Genomic DNA, 26,247 nt, shown 5'->3' with positions numbered 1-26,247 from the left:
CTCTCAGTGTGCTCAAAAACCTGCATGCAAATTTCCCCCCCTTAGAGAATAAGCAGGGATGCTTTAGCAGACTCAGCTGCAAAACTGTGATTGGCAGGTGATTAAAATCTTCAACTTTTTGATAAAATTTTTTTAAAAAAAAAAAAAAAAAAAAAGCTAGGTACTTATAAAAGACTGATAATACAAAAACACAGAGAAAGAAAGTGAAACTGGGTAAAATGCAAAAGCAAAAAACAGAGATGGATCTCAGAGCTTGCTTTGGATAAATTATTACTGATCTCTGTTGAAGCCCTTTGATTTGCATGACTTTAAAGAAGAGTCAGGCAAATTATTTACTGTGCACAGTGAATGCACAGGAATCCTTTCTCCTCCCCAGATTTTGGACGGTGTTCTACCACTAGATAGTATAAACCATCTAAGCATTGGAAAGTGCTTTTCACCAACCACCAATGCCATCGAATGGTCTGTTGTATGACTTTTGTGTGGGATGACACTTAACTCTGGAAACAATCAATTTTTAGCTCAAGCTGTGATCAATCTATTTTTTTCTACTAGGTATTTACTATGTCAATTATATTCCTTTGGTAGGTCAGCATTCCAGTTACTCGACATCATGGAGAGTTGCCTGAATATAAAATTTTCATAAACTATGCAAAACCTCATAGATACACATATAAATCATTAATCATTGTAGGGGAATTTCTGGCCTGTTTGAAGTCAGTGGCAAAACTTCTCTCGACTTCAGCAAAGACTGGATTTCACCTCTCTATTTGTCTAGGAGGTGCCATTGCCTTTAACGCCAACTGTCAGCAGGTGTCTTTGCTGGCAGTTCCAAATATCATTTTCCTTATTATCCAATATATTAGAAATGTGTTTTCTGCTGGCTCACACTGACCTTTCAGTTCAAGGTGGAGGTTGTGACATTTGCCCAAATGAGGTTGCACACGGCTGGAATGAGTTCCCAGCTCCACTCCAGGCTCTCACTCTCTGTCCCATAGTGGCTTTGGAGCTAACAGACTCATAAATCAAAGCTTATTTGGAGTTTTATATGGCCCAAGATTTGGGAAAAAAAAAACAAAAAAAAAACAAAAAAACAAAAAAAAAAAAACACTTAACATGGGTAGCCCTTCCAAAGCACCCTGCCAATTAGAACTATTGTTTATGTCATCGAGCTTCTAATTTGGTGAACTGTCCAATGTTGTGCTGCTTCTAGTACGTTTCTAGGCTGCCTTGTTGAAAGTGTGAGCAAATCATCTGGGTATAGAAATAATAATGCTAAATTTTTTTTTTTGGACTTCTAGTGCAGCTTTCAACCCTAGAACTTTAAATAACTACACATGTTAATTAAGTTCTTCCAGCTTCTGCTACGAGGTAGATAAATGTTAATATCATCATTTTGCAGATAGAAAAACATTAGCACAGAGCTGTTAAAAGGTTTGCCCTCTGGCTGATACAATGTCCGTGGAAAGTGGATTCTTCATCTCATGACTGTTTTTCATGTGCTTTTAAGCTGCCGAAGATTAGCTGACTACATATCTCTATGAATTCTCCCCAATTTGCTCCTCTTTCTTTTTTTTCAGTCTCAGAATAAGATCTACCATACAGGTGATAAAAGGATTCTTAAAATCATCCCGTTTCACATCTTCTGCTAGTGAAACTTGTGCTCGCTGTACTGGTGACCTGTGCAAGAATTCATCTACCTAGGTAATGCAGGTTTTGTCTTTGGGAAAAAGCAACCTGCAGAGTTGTCTTTCTGTCTTCTTCCAAATAAATGCTCGTCTTAAAATAGGAAAAGATTCAATTTCTCTTGTCATTTTTGGGAGTCAAAGCACATCTAATCCTCCTCATCCTTTGTCAGGCTCATCTCACTATATTCAGAAATTCTACACTTCTTTCCAAACTAAAAGATCACCTGGGAATAGTGATATAAAAATAGGATGTTAATAGATGCGGGATTCTGATACTAGCTTTGATCTCTAACAGTCATATCCATCAGTCAGATTTGCAATCTGACCCATCTTACCTCACCAGTCCTCATCCTATTCAAGTCATGTTTTAAATTAAAATAACCATATCTTTTGTTTTACTGTTATCATAACCAAATGTTTTAAACTCTCAAGTATCTACTCAAGCAGCCAGCTATCCTGCTAAAATTTGAAATATCTTTTTAATATTTGCCAGACAAAACTTATCCCAGTCAACCTCGTACTGTTATTGGCTAAGAAAGTAAAGGCATTAACCAGCTGCTGTGGGAGATAAGCTGTTTTATATTTTCGTTTGCATTCATCAGAACGGCTGGTATTTTTCCAGTTTCCAAAAGCCAATGATTCTGTTTAATTCTGTGCTCCCACATAGGTTCAGACTACCACTTCCGAACGTGGTATCGGGGGTCATTCCGTACAAAATAAATAATAATAGCTAAGTCCCTAGGAATTGCCTACCTCTCTATGACTTGGATACCTGAGAAGGTATTTGTCTGTTCAATTTTCAATAGTTTAAGCCACAGAAAAAGAGGACAGAGTTATTTTCTACAACACATAACATCTAAATTATTTTCTACTATACATACCAACTAAATTATATACAGGTGATGGTAGGTCCATCCTGGAAGTAATAAAGGTATAGATCGCTTTGACGGTGGTATCACCCTGAGCTCATCCTGAAGAAAGGCAGAACCACCTACCCAGAAAATGGTTTTACAATTGACATAACATACAATTTCAAATGAATTCAGATTAAAATACCAGGGATAAAAGAAAGAAGCATTAACTGCTGGAGTTGTTCTCCCACATGCAATCAAATTTGTTTTTACTACTGACTACAGTGCAAACTCCAGAGCAGAGAAGTTCTATCACCACATTTGGGTAGCATCAGTACAAGGGACAGTTTGGGGGTAGCTAGCCCATCCCACTCCATCAAAATCCTTCTTGCCACCTCCAGAAAAGGCTGAAATTAGACTCCATTCTACATTTATGAAAATTTAAAATGAGATAAATGATCTAACATTATTATGAACTGGTTCTTAATTAATCTGAAGTTATACATCCGATTTATACTTGAGAAGATTATTGCCAGTCTGCTGGCCAGGCCATTGCCTGCATCTTACAATCCATCTTTATTCAGGATCTAAACTTTCAACACTCGTTTGTAATTTCAGAAGCATTAGGGTTATGATTAGAAACATTCTTATTACCAAAATCTTTCCACTCAAATCAGAAGAGATATTTTTCCTGAGAATTAGCATTAGTACATCTTCGTATTCTCTATAGAATGGTCTCAGGAATCCATCAACGCCTGGACTCCTGCTGCTTTTGGAGCTGACTTGTTTCCAGAATCTTAGTTATGTTTCCATCCACATGTTCTTTCTGTTCCTACACTGTCCGTAGGAGTTCAGCTAAGTCAAAGTTCTTATTGTATTTTGCAGTGCTTATGCTGTCTCTTCTTATATAAATATTTGTGGAAATTCCTAAATACTTCTTTTAGAGTCATTAATGTCCTCATTTTTACCAGCCAATTGTATTAGCTAAATATATTCATACTATATATGAAATATATGCTATTTGAAATGTTTATTTCATTACTCACGCATGACAGATCTGAGCGTCATTTCTGTCTTGCCATACACTTCACCTTGTAACTGCTGTGTCTCTAATGCCTTGAATTTGCATAGCGGTGTAGCTTGGACTCTAGCACAGCCTCACCTATAAATATCATCTCTATAAACACATTAAATGATGTAATTTTGGAAGAGAAATCCAAAGCATTGTAGAAACATGGTATGTACTACAAGTTCTAATTAGCTAATGACATTCTGAAGATACAAATAATTCTGTGCTTGGCAAAGTGTAGACCGTGCTTTCTGGGGCTAGGGAGGTGAGAGGCAAGACGACATGAGATCTGGCTGAGATGACACGATGCCTCGAGAGGAACACAGTTCAAGAGATGGGATGTGTCATAGTTTCCTCAAACACGAGCAGTGTTTGTGCTGCTGGTCCTGGATGAGGCCTCATCATCCTGCAGAAAGGAAGGCTGACCTGCTGATGCAGGCAAGGAATGCCTCCCTCTCACGTCCCACGTCTTTTACACTTCTCCGGACCAACCTTGGACAGAGGATTTGGCCTTTCTGTGCTTCAGTTACCAGCAAAATGGGAGCAGGGGCTCCTCCCCACCTCACAAGGTACTGTGAAGATAAACATCTGAATATTTAGGTACTACTGTAATGGTGACCAAATTATCCACTGGTATGAGCTTATTCTGTACAATATTAGCATGGAGAGGAATTCTCCTGCTTGCCTGTAATGGGAAACTCCTAAAATCTTGCCATAAAAGGAGTGGACAACAAACAGCATGAATCCCAAGGGGGATGAGGGGAAGGTTGTACTTTGCAGTCCACAGAGGCACTTTACTTACAAGGGTGGTTTTGGACATATTCTCAGTACTTTTTCCTCTATAAGCCTAAAAGCATTTCACTTTCTGATGAAATACACAAATAAAACATATGTACTTTTTGATTAATAATAGTAGACTTGATCAATAATAGTTCCTTGTCATTTCCTCATCCCAGCCTGAGTGGGAAATACAAATCTGCTTGAGAAGTATTTACCTTAGAGAAAGAACGATGTCGAACAAAATAGAAATGTTTTTCTGTAATTGATATTTTGCTGTCTGCTAAGTATGGGGAGAATTTCCATGATTTTAATTTAAGATCCTTATTCAGCAAAGGAATTGATCTTGCACGTAACCCGATTTCCATGATTACCCCCACTCAGTAACTCTCAAAAATAAATAAGATGCATGTTTAGTTACTTTATCAACTCAGCTCCCTAGAGAGCTGAAAAAAAAAGATTTTTCTTTATTTTGTGATGTGACATTCTGTAATGTTACCATAGAAACTGTTTAGAAAGTTCATCTCCTTTAAGCCTTACCCGTTTGCCAAAGATCAAAGATGGACAGTGTCCAACATTCAGTTATTTGGGTATCAGCAATGGAGGACAGAATTTACTTGCTTGCTTGTTTGTTTCTGTCCATACACAGTACTCAGATGACTGCCAAGGCTCTTCTCTGTTCAGATATTTCATTATGATTATATTTATGATTTTTAGGACAATTCTTTCAAGTGTATTACTCAGAGGTTAGCATAGTCCTTATGGCTACAGCTCAGCCTTTTACGGTAAATTACATGAAAAGATATAGTGTGGTTCAGGTGGTTCAGCCAAAGAAACAAACCAAGCAGCAAGAATTGGCTAGTGCCAACCAGGGCAAGGTAAATGACCTGTTCCTGTGGTAATAGAGCATGCTGGTCATTGCACACCGTACTAGCAAGTTACGTGTTCTGACATTTTATTACGTTATATCAAAAATGTGCGTTTCACTTCACTTTTCTTTATAACATGAGATTAAGCTGATAAAAATTCCAGAATGGATAAAGAATTGGTTTGTTGAGATTGGCAGCAGTAACAAAATGGAAAGTTTACTTTTCTTTTTTTTTTTTTTCTTTTTTAAAAAGGCATGCATAAATAACCTGCCTAAAATTATCCCATGCCCTTTATACCTAACGTTTCCTTTTACAGGTACCTCTCCCAGAAATAGCTAGTCTTGGCTGGCAGTAGCAAATCTTAGCATGTATTAGTTAGAATCAGGAAAAATTTCAAGAAAGAAATTCAGTAGTCTTAACAGAGCTTAGATTTCATCATAAATTTGAAATTCTGTCCAAGTTCATGGTGTAGAAACAGACCAGAGAGAAAAACACAGTGATACTTAATTCTGTCCTGGAGGCCTGGCAAAATTTTAGTCTGGACCAATAATACCTCCCTATAATCTCCTTGGCACTTTCAGCCTGCTCTGTAATTGCAGTTCAGCGTGCTCCTACAAACCTCTTCTGGGGAGGTGGTTTTTGTAGGAATTGCTTTGGCTGAAAACCTGGGAAACTTATCACAGTTACAAACCACTGTTAACCAAAAGCACATCTTGTGATATTCCCTGTATCACTAAAGAAGTCACCTGTTGTAACCTACATTTACCTCAATGCAAGTGGCTCACAGTCTGCCTGGCAAGCATAAACCAATCACTCAATTTTCCTGGACTAAATGAAGTGCAACATCTATACCTATTTGCATGCAAGTTGTAACCGTAGCCCAACAGCCTGTAAAAGGTTGATCACAAAGAATAGTGACTGATATTGGATGATAAGAAACGCGTCCTGTACCTGCAGAACAAGTCTGAAAGACTGCATTAATTAAGAAGGTAGAAAAAATCCTTAGGCAAATTAAAAATGGAGAAAATTGAGACCGTGCTTTCATTGGCTGAAGGTAACACTTTTACAGCTAGATATTCAAAGCATTGTGCTGGTTCCTTATTATTTAGCCATGTATTTCTTTCAGTACAGTCTGTGGAAATTGTCTGGATAAGACCACCCATTAAGTTTTTAAATTTTAATCCCTAATCTTTCATGTTGATTTTCCATGAACTGTGTGTTCGGTTTCCGTGTTTAAACTCTCCTGCACAGCAGGAGAAGGTGGCACAAAAGCAGCCCAGCCCCACGCTGGTATGCACCGTGAGCAGCTCCTTGTGTTAGCACACGGGCGAAGGACAGATGTGGAGGGCAGCGGGCAAGAGCAGGGCCCCCACTTGTAGCTGGAAGAGCAAACAAGTGCCATGAAGCAGGGCTAACACTTACCTACCTCAGTCACTCTTGTGATGAGAAACACAGCCCAGCTGAAGCCCTGCAGAGTAATTAATTGCACAGAGCTTCCAGCCCATGAACACTGAAGTTACCACAGCCAGGGGAATACACGCCACCACGTGCATGCTTAAATCACCCCCACGCCAAAATATTTTACTGGCCTGGGCCTGGCAGCCCAGAGCCTCTGTCGGGTCCCACCTGGAGCACCTGCTGCGCACCCCATAGAGAAGGTCTCAAGGTCTGTTTGGGCAGAGGTGGCTGCCTGCCTCCTCCTGCACCAAAAGGAGCAGGTCCTTCCCCAGTGGGTGCTAAGAGCTTGTGCAGAACCCCAGCATTTTGCTGACCAGAGCTCTCCACGAATACCAGGCCAAAAAGAGGGTACGGAGGAAGTGTTGACTTAGGTCTTAGGGAACAGGAGACTTGGTTCCTCCAGTGGTGACTAAATTTCAGACGTTACTACTTGATCACATCAGACACACTGGTTAACATTTCCCCTGAAGTCTCACAGCAAGTGGTAATGACTGAGAATATACCCAATGGAACCGACCCTACCTACTGACCTCTAGTACATGCCCCATACCCAGCGTGAGTTAGCCACATGAACTGTAGTAGGAAAGTAGCAGTAAGAGGCGATCAGAGTGATCCTTTTCCAAGAACAGTACATCCAAGATCTTTCCAGCAGCACAGAAGGCAGACAAACATAACAGGAGTTAGGATGAGGAAGGAGTAAGGACAGAGGATGTCATGACATTCCCCTCTTCTGTTTTTATTATCAGTCACTGGTAGAAATTTGGCACACTGTTTCTGAAGCAGTTGCGGCAACCATACACAATATTATTTCTTTTTTGGTGGAAAGGCATAAAAATACTTTTACCTCGGTGTTGCTTAAAGTCTTGGTTTTGATTCAAACATCTCAAAATATTCAGAATAATTGCAACATTGTGTGCCGCCAGCATCTGCAGTACGAAACTCTTTGTGTTTTTCTCACATTTTATGTGAAAAAAGAACATTTTGCACCTCAGTAGATGGTTGTGGTTTTGGATCATAATGTGCTAAGGGTTTTGATCTGTACTGATTCCTACCCCTGTGTCTCATTTTTCTCATGGCCTAGAACAAAATATTAATGTGACTCATCTGTCATAAGTAATTCTCATATCCTCTACTCTGTATTTTGGTGCGTGTCTAGAGGAAAGTTGTGGTTATGTAAAAGTATTTGTGTATTTTGTAAAAGGGAGGATGGGAATCACAGGTACTTTAAACAAAAAAAAAAAGGGCAATGGCAGGAGAAAATTGTGAATTATAAATAAAAGCAACTTTTATGTATTGTAATTAAACATAATAGACACTTTAAAACACACTATTTCTATTTACTACTTCCTAGCTTTAAAAACCACAGCTGTCAGTCCCTGGAACACTGGAAAAGGAAATAATAAATGGCAAATATATATATATATATATGTTTAGAGTTTGTGGACTGGCTTGTCCAAAGCGAGTCCCAAGTCTGATACTGAAACATTTACAAGGACACTAATTTTGCCTGGAAAGCTGGCATTTGAAATTGCAAATGTCAGTTCCCGGATGTCAACATTTTCTGGTACTGTTTAGGAAACCCTACGTAGCGGGTTTCAAAAGACATAATTATGTGTGCACATTGCTGCAACTTTGCTCCAGACCCAGACTTCTATTCCACAGTAGTTCTCTCACAAAAATTTTAAAAATTCAGTAGAAAATAGCCCAAACAATGCATACAGCAGCAGTTTTGCTACGGAAGCATTTGCAGCAATTGACCAGATTCCTCTTTTCTCCCCGAGACCAGATTGAAATACTTTACTAAGTAGATCCAGTTCAATGCAAACCTCATTCCACAAAAGTCATTTGCATTTGGGCTGAATATTGAATCAGCAGGACTCAAGTATATGCTCAAAATAGAATTTATATTTATGTGATTACTTAACTGAACTAGGGGTCATGCTGTTTCTCTGTTAAAACAGAGAATCCAGCTATTTTCTGCCTTTCTGCTGTTGCCTTTCTGTACTTGAATAGAAAACACAAAATACTGTTTTCCAGGCCTGGGAAATACCTGCAGCCAGCGGAATGGGAGAGAGAGGAGAATGCATGCCACCTCCTATATTTGAAGATTTTGTAGACAGAAAATAAATTCTCCCCTCTCCTTTCAGCAATAGGTTTGCACTCAACTGTTCTTAACAGCAGAGCAATGAAATGAAACTGTACCAGTCAGGAAATCTAATGCTTAAGTTTCTTCTTAGGAATGATTTCTCTCATTCTGTCTTTCATATTCCCTCTCTCCCTTGCTTCTCCAGGAAGCCTTATTGGGCGTTATTGACTCCAAAGCTAAAAAGACTGCCTTGTGTTGCTTCATGTTCCCCAACACTTGGCTTTCAGCTTGGAACATCTTCATGTAGTCCTAACCCATATATCAGGATCTTCATGTGACTGAATGACACAGGGGAGGCAGGAAATTTATCATTAGGAAACCTTCTATGAGATTTATTTTGGGGGTTAGAAAAAAAACATTGCACCATATGGGTTTTCAGGTCCGAAAGAAGTGGAAGAATGCACATTCAGTCGTTGGTCTCAGGACACAAAGAGCAGGAAAATAATAATATTGGAAGGGCACAGAGAGAACACCACCTCAAAACAGCCAGGAGCTCCCCTCAGAAAAATCATCAGGAGCCAGAATCTGGCTTTTTGTTGGCTACACTGTGCAGCAAAACCTAACTGTCAGCAGGGTTCCCTGGAGCAGGCGAGGAAGGCAGGGGCAGTGTTGGTGACGTGGGATGTGGAAGGGTAGGGACTGTCTGGGATGTTATGGGGGCTTTTTGAGGACCAAGAGGACAGTGTGCAGGGAGGATGTGAGAGGGCAGGGCACTTTCTCTTTTCCTACAGTTGAACCACCTCTTTTCTTTCCTTCCCCTCACTTCTCTCTCCCCCATCACCATCTACACATTTTTCTGTACCTTCTTGATTGCCAACAAGGGGTCAGTTGTGGTTTGAATTAACAGGAATTAGGATGGGAGCAGGGCAGAAAGCCAGGGAAATCCTTCTGCCGCTGGAGGTAGAAAGGGCAGATGTGACTGCTGCTGTACCGGGGCCCGCTGGTACAAGCTGGCACCCCTTCACCCGCCCTCTAATCCCACAAAAGCAGTAACAGCGACATGGATGGTACAAACAGCAAGCAGGAATGAGCTGTGCAGCTGGAACGCCTAATCCCTCTCTCTTCAGGCACAGGCAAAGTAGCTTGCCATCCCCTCCAGTCTGGCAGCTCCCCGTTTTGCTAAGTATTCAAAGCTACTTCTGAATTCGTGACTTCCCTTCATCTGTGCGAGAAGCTGAGCCAAAGCCCCAGCCCTAAGCACCTGCAAGCTGTGGAGAAGTTTGTCTCCAGAGCTGAACTTGGGAGCCCGGAGCCGTATCTGAAAGTGATGAATGAATGTAGATGTGGTCTGAATTATTGACTCACAGCTTAAAGGAGAAGGCCTGGTTGGCAGGATAAATAATTAAAAGCTACACTTCATAAAACTATGCTGCAAACGGCAGCAGAACTGGTGATTTCTGCTCTGCAGGCTGAGTCCTCTCAGGAAAGATGCCAGATGCACTTTGCTTTATCCAGCTCAATGAATTGAATGAAACCAATTGCAAATAATCCACAGTCCTTGGGAATTATCTCCTATACCTTGATAATGGGGTGTGAAATTGTTTTTCTCTTGGACTATTGAAATCACTCACAGAATCGCAGAGTGGCTGAGGTTGGAAGGGACCTCTGGAAATCATCTAGTCCAATCCCCTCTAGTGCAGACTCTCTGGACAGCCTGTTCCAGTGCTCTATCACACACACAATGAAGTGTTTTCTCATGTTCAGCCAGAACTTCCCATGTTTCAGCTTGTGTCCCCTGCCTGTTGTCCTGTCGCTGGGTACCACTGAAAAGAGCCCCACCTTCTTCCTTTTTGTTTTCCTTCTTTCAAGATTTTCCTGTGAAGTCCTTGAGTGTCTGGAAGGACAGATGCTTGCTGCATTTTTGCTCTCACTTATCTTCACTTCTATACTTCCTCCATGTATTTTTCTTTGAAAGTAGAATAAAACCATTTAAATGCAAGAAAATATTGAAGGACTATTGTTTAATTCCTTCCCCTTTTTCAAGCAACCATCTCAAGCAGAAGCCTTTGGTTTTTATGTAAGAACACTGTGAGGTATCTCTCTTAAATCTCAGTGTCAGGGCACTGGGACATCCATCGTGGTGGCTTCCCCAGCAGCAGCACAGCAGGAGAAAATCACCCCAGATTATCTACCAACACAAGGGCAACCACAGGCCAGCACTAGGTCTGGCATTGCCAGAGAGCTGAGCTGGTTGGTCGTCAGAACAGAGATTCTTCAAAATAAATTTGATACTAGAGGCCAGAAAGCTTTGTCACCACTAATGTCACCCTAATCTGCAGCAGAGGGCCTGGAGAGCAGCCAGGTACTTTTCATGGGGGCCCTGGAATAAATCTGAGATAAAACAGTCAAGCTAACTGCAGGTTTCCCCTGCAAAATCAATATTGCTTTTCGACTCTCCTCTCTCAACAGATGCTTTCTCCCTCTAAGGTTATCAAAGGTTGGTGGCAGCAGGGCCACCTGGGGCACAGACCCCTGGGGCACACCGGGCCCTGGAGTAGGTGCCACTGCTGAAGTTCATCTGCACAGACGTTTGAAGTTGCTGTTCTTGAATTTTCCTTTTGGCCTGGCTGACAAAATGCTTCAAGTAAATGGAGAGAGAGAGACCTTTGGGTGTGTGTGGCTCTCTGGAGCTGCTCTAGCTGCTAGGGAAACCAGTGACTTTGGAGAGGCAAAACATAGGCCAGGAAGATCTTAGGCCAAATACCTCAAATTTCAACCACAAAGCCAATCAGCATGTGAAAAACACCACCCTGCTTATCAGAGAGCTGTCTTTCTACTCATCCATGGGTTTGTGCACAATGGCTGCTGAGTAGCAAAAGGATCACACTGTCAGCAGCTGAGGGCAGGGTGACACAGAGAGGCACTGGGCTCTCGCCAGCCCTTGTCCAGCAAAGCACTCAAGCACGTGCTCAAGCCCCAGTAGGGCACAGGTCTCCAGAAACCATGGGTCAGGGCTTTATCAGACCAAACCCTGAACATCTCAGTGGCAGCGAGTACACCAAATCACAGAGTCTTCCCAGTCTTGCCCGTGGGATGTGGATGAGGTGAAATATGTGTATCTTGGTAGCAGTAGCCTGAGAGTGATTAGCCCATAAAACATGCATGTTTTATATTTACGTTGGATGCCAGCACTGCCTGTTGCTCCCTTTGTTGCACCTTCATGAGCACAGTTGTGCTCGGGACTTCATATGGCGGTTCCAAGCAGCTCATGTATCAGTCCGAGCCCCTTGGGAACTGATGTCCGTATGTTGCACATGGCAAGGAAGGGTTTGCATGTACATTTTTGAGGGGGCAACACACTTGGAGAAAGTTGAGAATAAGTAAATGTTTTTCAGCAGTCATTCAAACTGATAATTTTACACCTATTAATCTGAAAAGAGCTACACAGCATCTCTCCAGAAGGGTGGGAACAAGACTGAAGGAGCTTTTCTTGAAATCCAAACCCAGATTTTGATTTACAGCCTAATTATTACAGGATTGCCAACAAAAATACCAAACATTAGGATTTTTAGTCCCTTATTCAAATTGCTACATCAGTTTTCGCAAGCACTGAGTAACTAAAGAGGCTACTCAGAGGGAACAAGCTGCCAGGTTGTCATACTTCTGAACAGCAGACCTTGAGTAAGAAGCCTGAACATGGAATGAAAAGACTATGCTACGCCACTATGTTTTAAAATCTTGGGCAAATTTCCTTAACATTTCTGAAAGAGAGAAAAAAAAAAAAAAAAAAGACTACTGTGCTCATAAATTTCTTAAAAGCTTTCTTTTCCCTCTAGGGACCAACTTAAAATCAACAAAATAACACCGGGCCTTACACAGACAGGAAACCTAGGTCTCTTACAGTGAAAAGCAAACAAGCTGTCCTTCTTCTGCCCTGTCCTGATATCTAAATGTAAGTATATCCAGCTTTGAAATCCTGAATGAGTTATGCATAATGTCAGAACAAAAGTAAAAAGGCTTAAAACAGAAGTTGTCTTAAAGCAAGCACAAAATAGGATTTGGTAGGTTATTCAAGTGTTTGCTACACACCAAAGCTTTTGATTTTTGAGTAGAAAAATATATTGTACACATACTTTGGTGATTATCCTCAGCATCTTCTTTCCTAGATTAAAAGAAAATCTACTCTTTCAGGCACTCTTCATAGTTTAATAGGAAATTACATGTAACTTTTTTTTTCTTAAAAAAAAAAAAAAAACTTTTAAAAATCTATTTTTACAGTCAGGAAAGATTAAGGATGGGTTTTATTAAAAAGGGATGAAAAACCATTTTACCCTGGGAATATAGTGAAATATGCCATTGATGTACTTTCAATATCCAAAATACAAATGTACATGTGTCTGAATCCATGTGTATGCAGATGTGAAGGCAAACAGCAGTAACATTCATTTGGAAATCCATGTTTAATGCAATGTTTAGTTTAGCTCAATAACGGGAAGAATATGTTAAACATCATTTGGAGCCCTAATGGAAAAGTTTTTGACAACTAGACATTAGCTCATAGTATCCACAGTCATCTTATGCTTATGACTATTGTTTGTTATCAAGTGTGACTTTTGGAAGAAAAAATGCATTATTGCTTAACAAGCTACGTTGCATTAGTGTCCTACACTCTGTTTTGGTTTCTAGATGGCTAATTAAAAGAATCCAAATGTTACGAATTAATCACTTAAATTCCTCAGACTTTCTCAACAGCTCTCTGGGAAGACGAGCGCCACGTTCGGTCGTGCGCCTCTCTTGCAGAGAAATCCTGCAGAATCTGTCTGAAAGGGAACCAGCGGAGTCAATACAAGCACGGCTCCACAAGTACACTGCTCCAGACACCAGCCCTGGCAGACACCTCACCTGGAGAATCCACTGGGCTTCTCTGGGCACCGGGGCGGCCTTGCCCACGGCTCAATGCTCGGCGGCTGCCAGCTGTCTGAGCTGGCCCTGAGACCCACTAGGCTGGAGTCCTGGGTGCTATCCCGGGGTAACACAAAAATAAAGGAAAACAGGAGAACAAAATAAAAAGAAGAAACCATATAGCCCAAGGTCCCAGCCCATAAAACATTAAGAGAGTATAAAATGCATTCCTGCTGGTATTTAAGTTCTCCCAGAGCATCTATAAGAAAGTTTTAGAGCCCAATCCACCTAGCAATAAAACATACATCCAAGAACGGCAGTGGATTTTGATAACTTGGCTGTGGAGGTTATATAGCAGCTGATTAACACACTCTACGAGAGCACTGCTATTTTTATTAGTAATTTCTTCAAACCTTTTGAGAGAGATTTTCCAGTGTTATACAATACAATAGATCACTTCAAAAAACCTCAGAGTCCTTCACATACAGCAGGTGAAATAGGAATACAGACCATTAAACATATACACCAGACAGTAAAAAGCAACAGTTAAGTGCAAACTAGCACTTGCTACATTTCATGCATGGCAAAATTGCATTGAGAAAAACAAACACTGTACTCAACAATACAGAGATATCGAAGCACAGAGAAATAAGAAGGAAAAAAAAAAAAAAAAGCCTAAGAAATGGTTGAGAGTTCTGGAAAATGTTATTATTTCCTTTTTTTTTTTCTCTTTTCGTTTTAATCTATTCCAGTGAATAGAGAATAATTTCAGCAAAACATTCAGATCTGGATAGAAATATCCCTCAAATTAAAGGGAAACAAAGCCCAATATCTGTAGCAAGAATACAGAAAAATTTTAGACTTGAGCATCAACTGGCAATTAGACTTGAAAGGCATTTGGGTCCAATAGAAGTCCTGAGCTCCTACCAAAATCAACAGTCTAATTGTCTCAGCTGAAACTGGGGCTTAGTTTTTGGGTTTCCTGTAACTAAATCTTGCCACAAACAGCTCTTCTAAGTTTTTTCATCCAATAAAATAAAATACAGTGAAATTAAGATAAATACAAGAGACAATGAAGATGAGTGTGTAGTTCACGATGTATGGAAGGGAGCAGATGTTAGAGAAAACTCGTGAAGATATCAAAATAGTGTTCGTCAGTTCTAAATGGATGATATGACAGCTCTTTAAAAATAAACAATCAAACATCTGAAAGTAATTGCTAGACTAAGGGATTTAAGTTTATTTTATTTAAGCAATATGGTATTTTAAAAATGTACTCAGATTGTCTAGCTTGCTTCAGATTGCTTTGGTTTTCTACACAGTGTCATGGCAGTAACTACCCACCCAAATGTGGTATTTGAATAATATTTTTAAATTGAAAAAAGACAATTGTAATGAAGAAAGCAAAACTATTCAGAAAGGTTACCAGAACGAGTAGTCTAGTTTAACTTCAGACACTTCGTAATCTGATCAGAGAGAAGAACACAGAAACCTGTTATGTTGAACTCATAGGCAATGAGTCAGGTGATCAAGTTATTTATGTGATTTTCCCTCAAAATCAAAGGCAAATCTAGGTGAGTGAAAGTAACATTTCAGTTTGTATAGGCTGATATTCTTTGTCTATCCTTTATTCCACGGCCTTTTATGCTTCTCCATGTTTAAACCCCATCAACAGTCTTCCTCTCTGTCCTCAGTTTCCTCATCATTTTCTTGTGCCCTATGTAACTCCATTCAATCCCTGTTTATCTACAATACGGATTAGTTTGCTAGTCTTCCTTTTCTGTCTGAACTGGGGAGTTGGAAGCCCTAGATGATTTTTAGTGGAATTTAAACCTCATATTACTCATGTGTTTATAGAAATGTTATCTTACATTTCAAGGTCCATTGATTTTTTTAAATAAATCAGTGGACGAACTCCTTCTGTCTCTCCTCAAAAGCTAGCTTCAGATTCCTCTCAGCAGTTCTGATGGGAGGAAATTAAAGAGGAATTACAGAAGAAATAATCCTTTCCAAGCATAGCATATTCAATAGCGTAGACATTTACTTCTCTTTTCCTATTGGCAAATGAGGTTTCTTGAACTAATCCAAATATTATTGTGCATAAACCCAAGGGTTGCTTTTGTCTGTGTTTTGACGAAGAGGGGCTTCTTTAGGGCTTTAGTAGTGATAATTGACACATAAAGCTCTGGTACTGAGGAACACTGAGGAATAACAAGATGAACTTGCCTCCACAAATCATACAAGTCGGGGCTACGCTGGGGATAACTCCTGCTTGCTGTCAGCAATAATGAGGACATGTTTACAACCCCAGGCTGTGCAAAGCAGAGCCCTGCAAGACCTGCTGCTCTGTAATTCTCTGCTGCTCTGGCTACCCAGGCCCCCTCACACACACACAAGCTTGCTTCTGGTCTGCAGGGAAAAGTCACCGGAAGCATTTTGCCTGGTGATGTGCAGGGGCTGTCCCTCTGCAGTGTGAGAAGCAGCTAACTCAAGGTGCTTAGGCTGAAGAAAGGCAGATTTCTATCCTGATAACAGCAAGTCCATGGAAGACCAGCGAAACGTGCCTGTCTGATTGGGGAAACGGTTAAGTCTTTTTATGGGCTTTGCATTAAGCATGAATCCTCCTGGCTATGTGCTGAAGGGTATGGTTTGATAACAGAGAGTTCAGTAACAGCAACTGAAAGAGCATATAGCTGCTGTGTCCACGTTGCAAACGCATTCCACATGTCTTCCCGGAGCTTCTCTGTCCAGGGATAAGTAGCATTTAGCAAACGCCTTCTTTCAAAAGCCCCACTGGCATAACTTCTCAGCGCAATTATTCCCTGCGAACTCACTGAGTCTTTAGGAAACATCAGTGCATTTTCTATGCAGGAGTCTCTACAGAAATGTCACGGTTTTGACCAGTTTTCTAGACCGAGGGGGTTCAGACACAGGAAGATTGTCTTGTAATGTTCAGAGAATGTTACCACAGTGCAGAATAGAACTTGAAATACACGCAAAAGGATTACCCAGTTAGTAATGGTAGCCCATGAATCTATCAGGTTAGTAAGTGAACTTTCAGCTAAAGTATCTATTACATATTTCAACCTTCTGTTTAGTTTCAAAGGATTTTGATGCAGTTGTTGGATTTTGTTTAAGTAACAAGGTTATATTGATCCTTTCTCAATTGCAATAGGTGTGCAAACAGTGTCCAATATTAGAGTTCATGGCAGTCTTCCACAGGATCCCTTTCTACTTCATCTATCTGAAATTCCCTCTGTACTTATTCTCTGCAGCAGTCTAGCTCATGATTTACCAGGGTGGAGGAATACCAGAGCACAAAGCTGAAATCAGAGACCTTTTAGTTGAGAAGCTGACACAATTGTTTACTGAACACATTTTTGGACCGTTTGCTCTACAGTAGCCTGAGTATTCCTGGCGTAAATGGGAGACGGCGTAAACGGGGCCAGCTAGGCAGCACCGTGGCATCAGCACACACGCGGGAATGTGAGCCGCACCAGCTGATGGCTGTAGAATACTTGCTTTGTGTGCAAACAGCATGTTTCATGCTGCTTTGCTCGCCTTACAGGTATTTCTAAGCAATCCGCAGCACGGAGACTTAGTATTTTGAACCTGCAAAGGGGTCTGGAATGTGCTCAGGCTCCCCCTCCTGCCCAGTGCTTGGGAAGCTGTCCCCCGGTACACGATAAACTGGAAGATGAAGAAAAAGCAACAGCATGGAGCCTGTGCTGGCAGTGTACATAGAAATTTGAGTTTAGCGGACAAAGTTCACAGTTTGCAGTGAAAGGTCATAAGGATTTCAGGCATTTTTGGTATTTTGTCTCTGCTGTCTGCACAGTATCATGCAAATAATAAGGAAGAAATAAAAAAGATAGACGGCTTCCAACTTTGTATACTTGGCATCTCTGCTTGGCCTGAAAGAAGTCGGAAAGCTCTGTCTTTGGCATCTGCGATTATTTTTGAGGACACGCCATCCTAACAAAGCTTTAACACTTACTCAGCCCCAGCTTCCCTGGTATTTTTTCATGTGACATGTGATAATCTAAAAGGCTTACCCAGCTTCAGCTAATCCAAGTGGCTGGCAGCTTTGTTGCTGAAAATGAAATATTGAATTTAGCATGGGGAGGAAGAGTCCTAAAATGTTAACTCTTCACAGGTGATAGTCTTTTTCCATCCAGTGCATTGTCACAATAAAACGTCAAATGCTTTTCTGAGAAATCTCTTCCAGTCTGTAGCTGAACCAACAGAGAGTTGGAGGAGTGTAATTTATTATTATTTAGATTACAGTTTTTGCCTGCAGTGAGTTCACTCTCTTCTCTGGACATTATTGTATTATCTTCCCTAGGAAAGACTTAACTCTGGCCTGTGAAATATGGATGATGACGTTTTTATTTCCTGGACTATAGTAAATTTAAACCAAGCCGAGACTGTTTTCCTGGAGATATACGATCTCAGAAATCTAAAGAGTTTTATTACCTATTTATTTCGGAAGTGAGTGCAATCACTGCTTTTTGTGAAATTGCTACTTCCACTATTTCAGGCATGTACTCCTCAATCAAACTAGGAAAAGAAAAAAATCCCATTCTTCTTGTCTTTGGGTGCATCTCATGGGAAAGGGAATTTCCAGAGACCTCTTAGGAGTGTGAAAAGGATTAAATAGTAAAAATAGGACAGTGGGTGATCCAGGCACTGGCTAATTTCTTGTGAAATGTGTTCATTTAACCTCCCAAAGGGGCTTGTACTTTGTGTTCCTGTCTCTGCATCCCTGTGCATCTCAGGGATCACAAAGTGGGAGTCTGCGTGCGCGTTACAAGTGCCAAACACTGGAGCCCATGTCGTGCCTGCGGGTGCTGTGAGGCACCTGGGGGGCTCCTTGCCCCTCCTGCTGGTGCAGCCAACAGCATCACCAGGGAGCTGCTCCCAGCCTCAGATGCCTGGGAGCTCTGTGCACTTTGTCCTCCAAACTCAGGCAGAAACTCTTCCAGCTGCTGTGAAGCAGACCTTCACATCCTTCTTGAGGCAGGTGTTTTAGTGTCTTGAGATACAAAACATACTTTTTTGTTGAGTTCTGAATTTTTGGAGAAGCTGAATTTTCTTTACTGCACCCGAAACCAGGTGTCCGTTCTTCCTGGCTTAAAAGTGTAGTGGCTACCCACACAGGTGCTCAGTGTCTCTATCCAGATGTTCCTCCTTTCACTTCCCTCTCCTTTGCACTTCCTCTTCCCCCTCACTTTTTACCTATAGATGGAGGATTTTGCTCTTAAGTTTAGTAATGCTGAATGGAACAGAATAAATGCCTGAACAGCAGCATAATGCGACCTCCTCTTACAGTGGTCAAGTATGAGGTACAAACACCCTTCTGCGTGTGATTAAACCTAGACAGGAATGAGTATGACCCCCTAAATGGGAAGTATAACTGTGTAGGAACTGCAGAGACTCTACAAAACTCATTCCCTTTCTTCCCTAAATATGGAAAGATTGACATCAAAGGGCTGGTGTTCAACACTTTCTACCAACCAGCAGAAAGGTTTTGATGCACTCAGCAGAGCACTTTCCACTTCAGTCCACTTCTGGGTTAGACAGAAAACAAAGCCCCTTGCCTTCTGATGAACAAGAGATTTAAAACATCTGAAAAACTACACAAAAACTAGAAGACGGAAAGACAGAAAGGGCTAAGAGGAAAGATATGTCAGTCTCTTTTCTCAGGTGACAAATGAGAGGATGCAAAGAAACAGCCTCAAATTGCCACAGGGGAGGTTTAGATTGGATATCAGGAAGAATTTCCTCATGCAGAGGGTGGTCAACCATTGGAACAGGCTGCCCAGGGAAGTGGTGGAGTCCCTATTGCTGGAGGTCTTTAAGAGATGTGGGGGGGACGTGTCACTAAGGGAAGTGGTTTAGCGATGGGACAAGGTACGGGTAGCTTGATGGCTGGACTTGATCTCAAGGGTCTTTTCCAACATACACAATTCTAAGATTCTATATTTGGTAATAGTCAGGTTTCATCAGATTTGCCCTGGCCAAAACAAGGAATATGCTCTTTTTAAACAAGCTGTCTGTAGGTGATCAAAATAACTGGTAGAAGACAGAACCCTCCTCATCCAAAGACACGGGATGAACACTGACAAGATTCTACCTTTGTCACAAAGAAATATCTTTATCATTGATCATGACATGATTGTTCTAACTAGAAGGCACCGTAACACAGCTGTGCCCCAGCAAACACTAGGTGAAGGTGTAGCTATGACACCCGTAGCACCCAAATAAAGAAAAATTAGGAGGATGTGCTTTTATTATTTTGCTTTAAAAACGGTTTCAAGCAACTGTCCGGGCCGTGCCTGTGCTCGAGTGGATCGCTCACGCCACCAAGGGGCAGCTTCAGTAAGGAGACATCTGCGCTCCCAAAGCTTTGACTTCCCAGGAAAACCCAATGCATTTCCCACACTGCTCAAAAACTGCTCCAGCAAATACCTGAATTGCCTGTAGTACCTGTCAGTAGCTAACTACGTATGCATCGATAAGAAGCATTTGATCTTTAGATGCACTGCTGAAACATCTGAGATACTACGGGCTTGATTTTATAAATACATTTGTTATCAATCCATTTTTTATTTTGGTTACAAATAAGGATTCATAAACATCTGATCGTCTGTTTGATTAATGCCACAAAATAGTTAAGGTGACTCTATCTGGATTTGCATTAGAAAAGATGGGTTTAAAATATCAAGTCCACTTCATCCACTACAGACTGCAGCAGGGAATCAAACAGAGCTCCATGCAAAGCTTACAAAGCTAGTAGTATTGCTCACACCAGCTGACTGTCCCTGAGCTGCCCGATAATGTGCTTGCTTTGAGCCTAGATGTACACCAGCATGTGGCTTTGGTGCTAAAGAGAAAAACGTGTTAAATTATAACTGTAGAAACAGTAACTTGTCCTTAGGAATAACGGTATTTCCTTTGTACAACTGTGCAAGCGCCAAGCTTTCCACTGCTTTCAGAGGCTGTTTTCAACCAGCCGTTTTAGCTCTTTTTTCCCTGTTTCATGAGCAGCACCTAGCTGTAAAGTCAGCACGAACCCCAAAAGTAGGGCACAGCCTGAGCAGCTGAGCCTTAATGTGGGCAGCTGGAGATGGACTCAAGCCTTTCAGGACGAAGACTGATTGGCACATCTTTACTAGATAAAAACAAATCAAAAGCTTACTCTGGTGGTTTTTAAACTGGAGTTAATAGTTACTGTCCAGAACTGAGGCATTTTCAGGTGGCCCCAAAACATACAAAACAGTGATCCAACCCAGGATACATGACAATAGCAGGACAAAGAAATGTGGCCCTTTACTTAAGTAGTTTCATCTCTTTATGGCATCGCAGACTGCAAAGGCATGTGTTCATGAAAGCTGCTGTAATTAAAGGCATAGAGGGTGTGCTTGTGGTAATGGGGTTAAAAACAGTTTATGGATTGCATTTACTCAGAGCAAGTAATGAATGCAGAAGCAGCAATAGCATAAAGAGCCTATGTAATACAGTGAGCATTTAAGAAAAACTAAGGGTAGCACCTACAGTTTCATATGAACTGCAAATACAGTTCCAATATACATGGATTGAAAAAAAAAAAAAAAAAAAAAAAAAAAGGCAGCTCCAGTCCTGAGGTCCCTAGAGTCAAATCCATCTGATTTTGCTTAAGCAAACCAGATGGGGGGAATGTCCTGTTTTAATTTCTCTTTTGGCCTCTGCTACATTGTTTATCTTGAGTGCTCATCTTCTTGACAAATACATTCTGAGGAACTTTATTCTTTTGGGTCTCATACGCCTGAAGAGAACCTGAATAAATGTGTCTGCTCATCAAGAGTGGCTTGCGGTCTCTGTGCGGTTTTATTTAAAGACAGAGGTTCACAGAAACATGTAAACAGTCAGCTGTGGGGACTGGAGACTGAGAAAGAACGTAGTACATGGAAGAGGTTACGGCCAACAAACGTTTCTTCTCTCCATAAATGTGTTAGACACACACAAGCATGAGAACGATAAGAGAAGACTGATTACTTACTAGAGCCCTCATTAAAATGCTTTATGTGCTTCTCCTTACAACATCACTTAGAGCCGAGAGCTCCAGACCCATTTTGCAAATGAGGAACAGAAGGTGAATGGCAAAGGGCAGCAATACCCACTCTGCGGTCCCAGAAGTATCTGCAGCGTATTGCAGAGGCATCAAAGTTTAACTCAAAAGCAGGCAGCTCATGTACCACCAGCCAGCCAGGCTGCAGCACCTTGGTGCTCAGCACAGGTTGGTTTGCCAAGTTATTGCTGCTCACAGCTGAACTCCAGATGTGTTCTAAATCGGATGTGTGAGCTGAGGGACCTTAATAAGCTCCACTGGTTGTTGGTCGACTTCTCTTCATTGCTCCTCTTTCCTTCTCCACTACGAACTATAATGCCCGGGGGCAGGAGGGGGATAAACCGGTGAGCAAGGGCTGGAGCATGCCAAAAAGTATAGGGAGAAATAGCAGCGATTCACACGCACATGCAGAGAGGGAGCAGGGGCTGGTGGAGCAGGCCTGTCTTTCCCATCGTGAAATTTAAAAAGGATACTTGTGTATCTAAGTTTATTCTTAGGAGGTAACGGGGAAGAAGCAGCAGGCAGGTATTTTCTTAAATCTCAAGGGGCAGCATGTCCTGTTAGGAGGCAGAAACAGTATTTCACAATTATCATTTTCCCCTCCTGCAGTATTAGAAGGAAAGACTATCTGTCTTATGAGAACACTAAACTTTCAGCTTGTGCCTGTTTCACCATTGTGATTCAGAGCATCAGCCCCACATGCAGAGATAACAGTTGTGAGAGTCTGTGCTCTACCTGAAGTTAATAAATAAATAAATAAATAAATAAATAAATAGGCTTTTCTGGACCTTGACTCTGCCACCTCAGCTCATTTCTAACCTGTGTGCTTTGGCAGCACACAGCTGAGCAGGGCCATAGATGTGCATTTTAAAATGTGGTAACCTTCAAACTTTGTTCTTCTTAAGAATCATCTGTATTATAATTACAAGGGAAAAGTATGGCACCACTGCATTTCTTTACAAATCAATTCAATTTAGGATCATTATTTTTAGTCAACGAGGCGTCATCACTGACAAGACTGAATGACGAGTAAGTTTAAAGTGTCTTTTGTAATGAGTTTGACACATTTAGAAGCCCTGGGTCCTCCCACGCCTTCTTTTTTTTCTTTTTATCTTTAGCACCCATTTTCTTTGGCTGGACAAAGATCAAACAGTAGTGTGTGTAGCCAGCGCACAATATACATGATCACTTTGGTTAAATTAGAAAACAGGCTACCATATAACTTGTCCATGTCATGTTATTTGGCAAAAATAATTATATAATTAAATGGGTCCAAAAATCAAAACCATATGTATCTGCTTGCATTTATGCTTTTTTTTCCATTTACAAAATAATGCTTTTGTTAGAGAAGAAAATTCAATGAGCTTCATGTGTACTGATGGAGTTCTGCAACTCAATTATTTCTTCATCACAATGGCAAGAGAAATTCCAGCACAAATAATCTACAAGATTTATAGACTCAATTGCAATGTTGACACTTGGCCTGCAGAGCTCTCTAGCAGGCCAAAGAGAAGTAGTCTTTTCCACAGGTATGAAGCATCTGTGTTAGATGGCTGATAGCATCAGCTAAGACATGGTGAATAATATGAGCAGAACATTTACAGCCCTACTTCTAGCTAAACTGGCAATCTTTGAAGTATGATGCATCGACTCCATGGGTGCTTAAAGCAAACTTCTGCAGGAAATGGGATCCATGGACATGTTTTTTTGGGAGTTCTTTATAAAGCAATAGTCAAGTCTGAACATAAGTATGTATTTTTAATTTAATTGATAGGTTTACTTTACAGGTTCTTCCCTCCTTCTCCTACTGCCTGTAGAACTGTACATCAACAGACATTCAAAATCTGCTTTCATTTAATTAAATGGGATCGTTGTTGCCAGTCAAAAAAAAAAAGATACCAGATATGTGAAATAATGTCTGTTCTCATGACATCTTCAGCCCAGTTTCCAGGAAGACTTTGGGAGAGTCTGAAGAGATGAAAAGAATGATAAGAAGAAAAACGTTTCCTTCAAAAAAGAAAAAAAAAATCAAAGGAAAAGCTCTCTCCCACTTCTCTTCCAACTCTTCCATCTTTGGAAGCTTTCCTTGTAGTTTAGAGGCACTAGACAAGTGAAGTTGTTCATCTGCAGTATCCCATTAAGTATCACCACTAGCAAGATGGGATGCACTAAAACAGACTCAACAACAATCACTGCTGTCCATGCGGAACATACATTTAACCACAGTGATCGCTTCCACAGCAGACCACCAGCATCAATTAATAAAGCATATGGAAAAGTCTGGACTCGGTGATATTGGCTATCATGCTTTTATGCAGAAATTACCTCCACTGCAGTCAACATCCTACCACAACCGAGGGCAGAATCTGGGCCAGCGGTGGTACCTGTTTATTCTGCTACACAACAGTAGGACAGAGTCTGGGTGTTTTTAAGCTAATACAAACCAGAGTGATTCCAATTTTACCGCCTGAAAACGGGAATTTTGTAGATCTAAACTGACATTTGTTCCTTGCCAAAATATTTTGCACTGGCACTTACTGTTGGAAAGGCCAGTTTTTGCCGACTGCCAAGAATTTAGTAAAGCTCAGCCAAATTCTTCTGTTCTTAATTGAGCAAAATTCTCATTGTAGTTTTGCTTGATTAAGAAAAACAGGCCATGGTCTAATGCATGACTAACTGCCTAGGTTTATAAGTGTATAAGTTGAGAGGCATACAAAAATATCTAACAACTAGCAAGTTTTATACGTTATAGTTCTTGTTAGAAAGAATGGGGTCATCTATATATGTCAACTCGCCCATCTGTACAAGTGACCAGTTCCCCGGCTGCTGAATTTCACAAGCTTCTAATGTTGCTAATTGCCACATGGAAGCCATTAATCGAGTCACTTGAGAAAAATCTGTTCCAGATCATACGGGGTTTTCTTTACAGTTGTGGAGGCCTGAGTTACTGAACTCTAGGAAATATATATATATATTTGGTTTATATATATATATATTTACCAGTGTAATTGATGCACAGGAACCGATAAGACGCAAGTTTCTTTCTAGCAAGGAAAATTCTTCAACAATATTGCAGTAACAATTTTGCATTTCCAAATTAAACATAATTAGGCTTGTCTTTTCTTCTGTAAGCTATCAGCATATTATGAATGCCACATCAGCTCTGTGTGGTTGCAATGTACTGATTTTTGCAAGTGGAAGCAAAGCAGGAATCTCTCCTCTTACTCCAGATCATTTGTCATGTCTTAGTCCTTTGAAGACAAGTTTATTTCAGGCATCACATTTAATCGAGATGAGGAGCTCATTCCAAACTAAAGGCATAACAGCACGTAATCATTAATATAATGTTAAAAAAGAAAATAATTTTCAACTGACCAGTGTTAAGAGACTCTGCCTCTTTTGGAAAATAAATACAAGTACAAGACATGATAAAACAAGGTATAGCTATTAGTCATAGACAGAAGAAAGATAAAATAAGAAGGAATTTGGGAAAAGGAGAGGCAGGGGAAGAAGTTAACAGCAGTTCTCAAAGTTGATTTATGAGTTTTGTACAAGCACACATTAGGAGAAAATCAAGTCCAGAGTGTAAATAGGCAAAAGACAAAACTGCGAAAAAACATGAGATGCTGCATGTTGGGTTTGGGGCACTTTTGTTTCGTTTTATTTTTTTTTGTGTGTGTGTGTGTGTGAGTGTTTTGTTGTTGCTGTTTTGTTTTTAATTTCTTGGTGATTTTGATTACTGGTGCTGTCTTTTGGGGTGAAAAGAAGAAAAAGGGGTGCTGTTCTTTCTACAGATATCTTTTTAAACTAATCCTTCCAAATCTGCATTTAAAAGCAACAGCATTGCCTTCTACCAGTAGTTTGTACTTTTGATACTATATTTTAAGAGATGAAAACTCTCCATAACTTTGCCTTCCTTCCTCTCTCTGAGGCGTTACTTTCAAAAGCTTGTGTTAAAAAAAAGTGTATCGAAAGAGCTGCCCAATGCAAATATGAATGCCAAGCAATCCCATACCTTATAGCAGCTCTTGGAGGGAAGAGGTTAGGTTGCTCCTCCACTACAAGCTCAATCTCTGGTAGCTCAGCTAACACCTCTGCCTCTGCCCCTCAGCTCTCAGCTTTGCTCCACGCACTTCTTGGGGCTGCAGCAGAAGCTGAAAATCAGACCCTGTGCTCCAGGGTCCCACCAGGTAGTGGTATGACAGGGTTATGCCAGCACAAGCTGCCAACAGAGATGCAGTAATACCAGCAAAGATGACTGGGTTTTCTGGTTTGTTTTTTGGGGGGAGATTTTTGAGCTTTTGGTGTGGAGGGTTGGTTATTGCCTGCATTTTTGTTCTTATTGCTTGTTTCATTTGCAAATGCACACACGTGCATGTTCAGGCAGGGGCTTGCCATCCCCATACACTGCTCAGGTTTGCGGCAACGGCTGCTTCT

The 26,247-nt window shown here is 40.9% G+C and overlaps 1 protein-coding gene and 1 long non-coding RNA gene across 4 annotated transcripts in view; one reads left to right on the top strand and one right to left on the bottom strand.

Annotated features, from left to right (window-relative positions):
• The window catches only part of COL8A1 (collagen type VIII alpha 1 chain), an 85,783-nt gene that overhangs the window by 44,160 nt on the left and 15,376 nt on the right, over positions 1-26,247 (top strand). The window contains exon 3 of one of the 2 annotated variants that reach the window (XM_035314940.1): positions 12,635-12,750. The exons of the other annotated variant lie outside the window; for it this stretch is intronic. The gene's annotated coding sequence lies outside the window, so the exon portion shown is untranslated. The remainder of the gene's footprint in view (positions 1-12,634; positions 12,751-26,247) is intronic. 2 annotated transcript variants of the gene reach the window in all.
• Positions 1-26,247, bottom strand: part of LOC118160340 — a 239,339-nt gene that overhangs the window by 205,533 nt on the left and 7,559 nt on the right. The window lies entirely within an intron of this gene.

This window comes from Oxyura jamaicensis, chromosome 1 (assembly GCF_011077185.1).
Source record: "Oxyura jamaicensis isolate SHBP4307 breed ruddy duck chromosome 1, BPBGC_Ojam_1.0, whole genome shotgun sequence".
Lineage (NCBI taxonomy): Eukaryota > Metazoa > Chordata > Aves > Anseriformes > Anatidae > Oxyura > Oxyura jamaicensis.
Note: the sequence above shows the minus strand (reverse complement) of the source record. Positions and strands in the feature narration are given on the sequence as shown.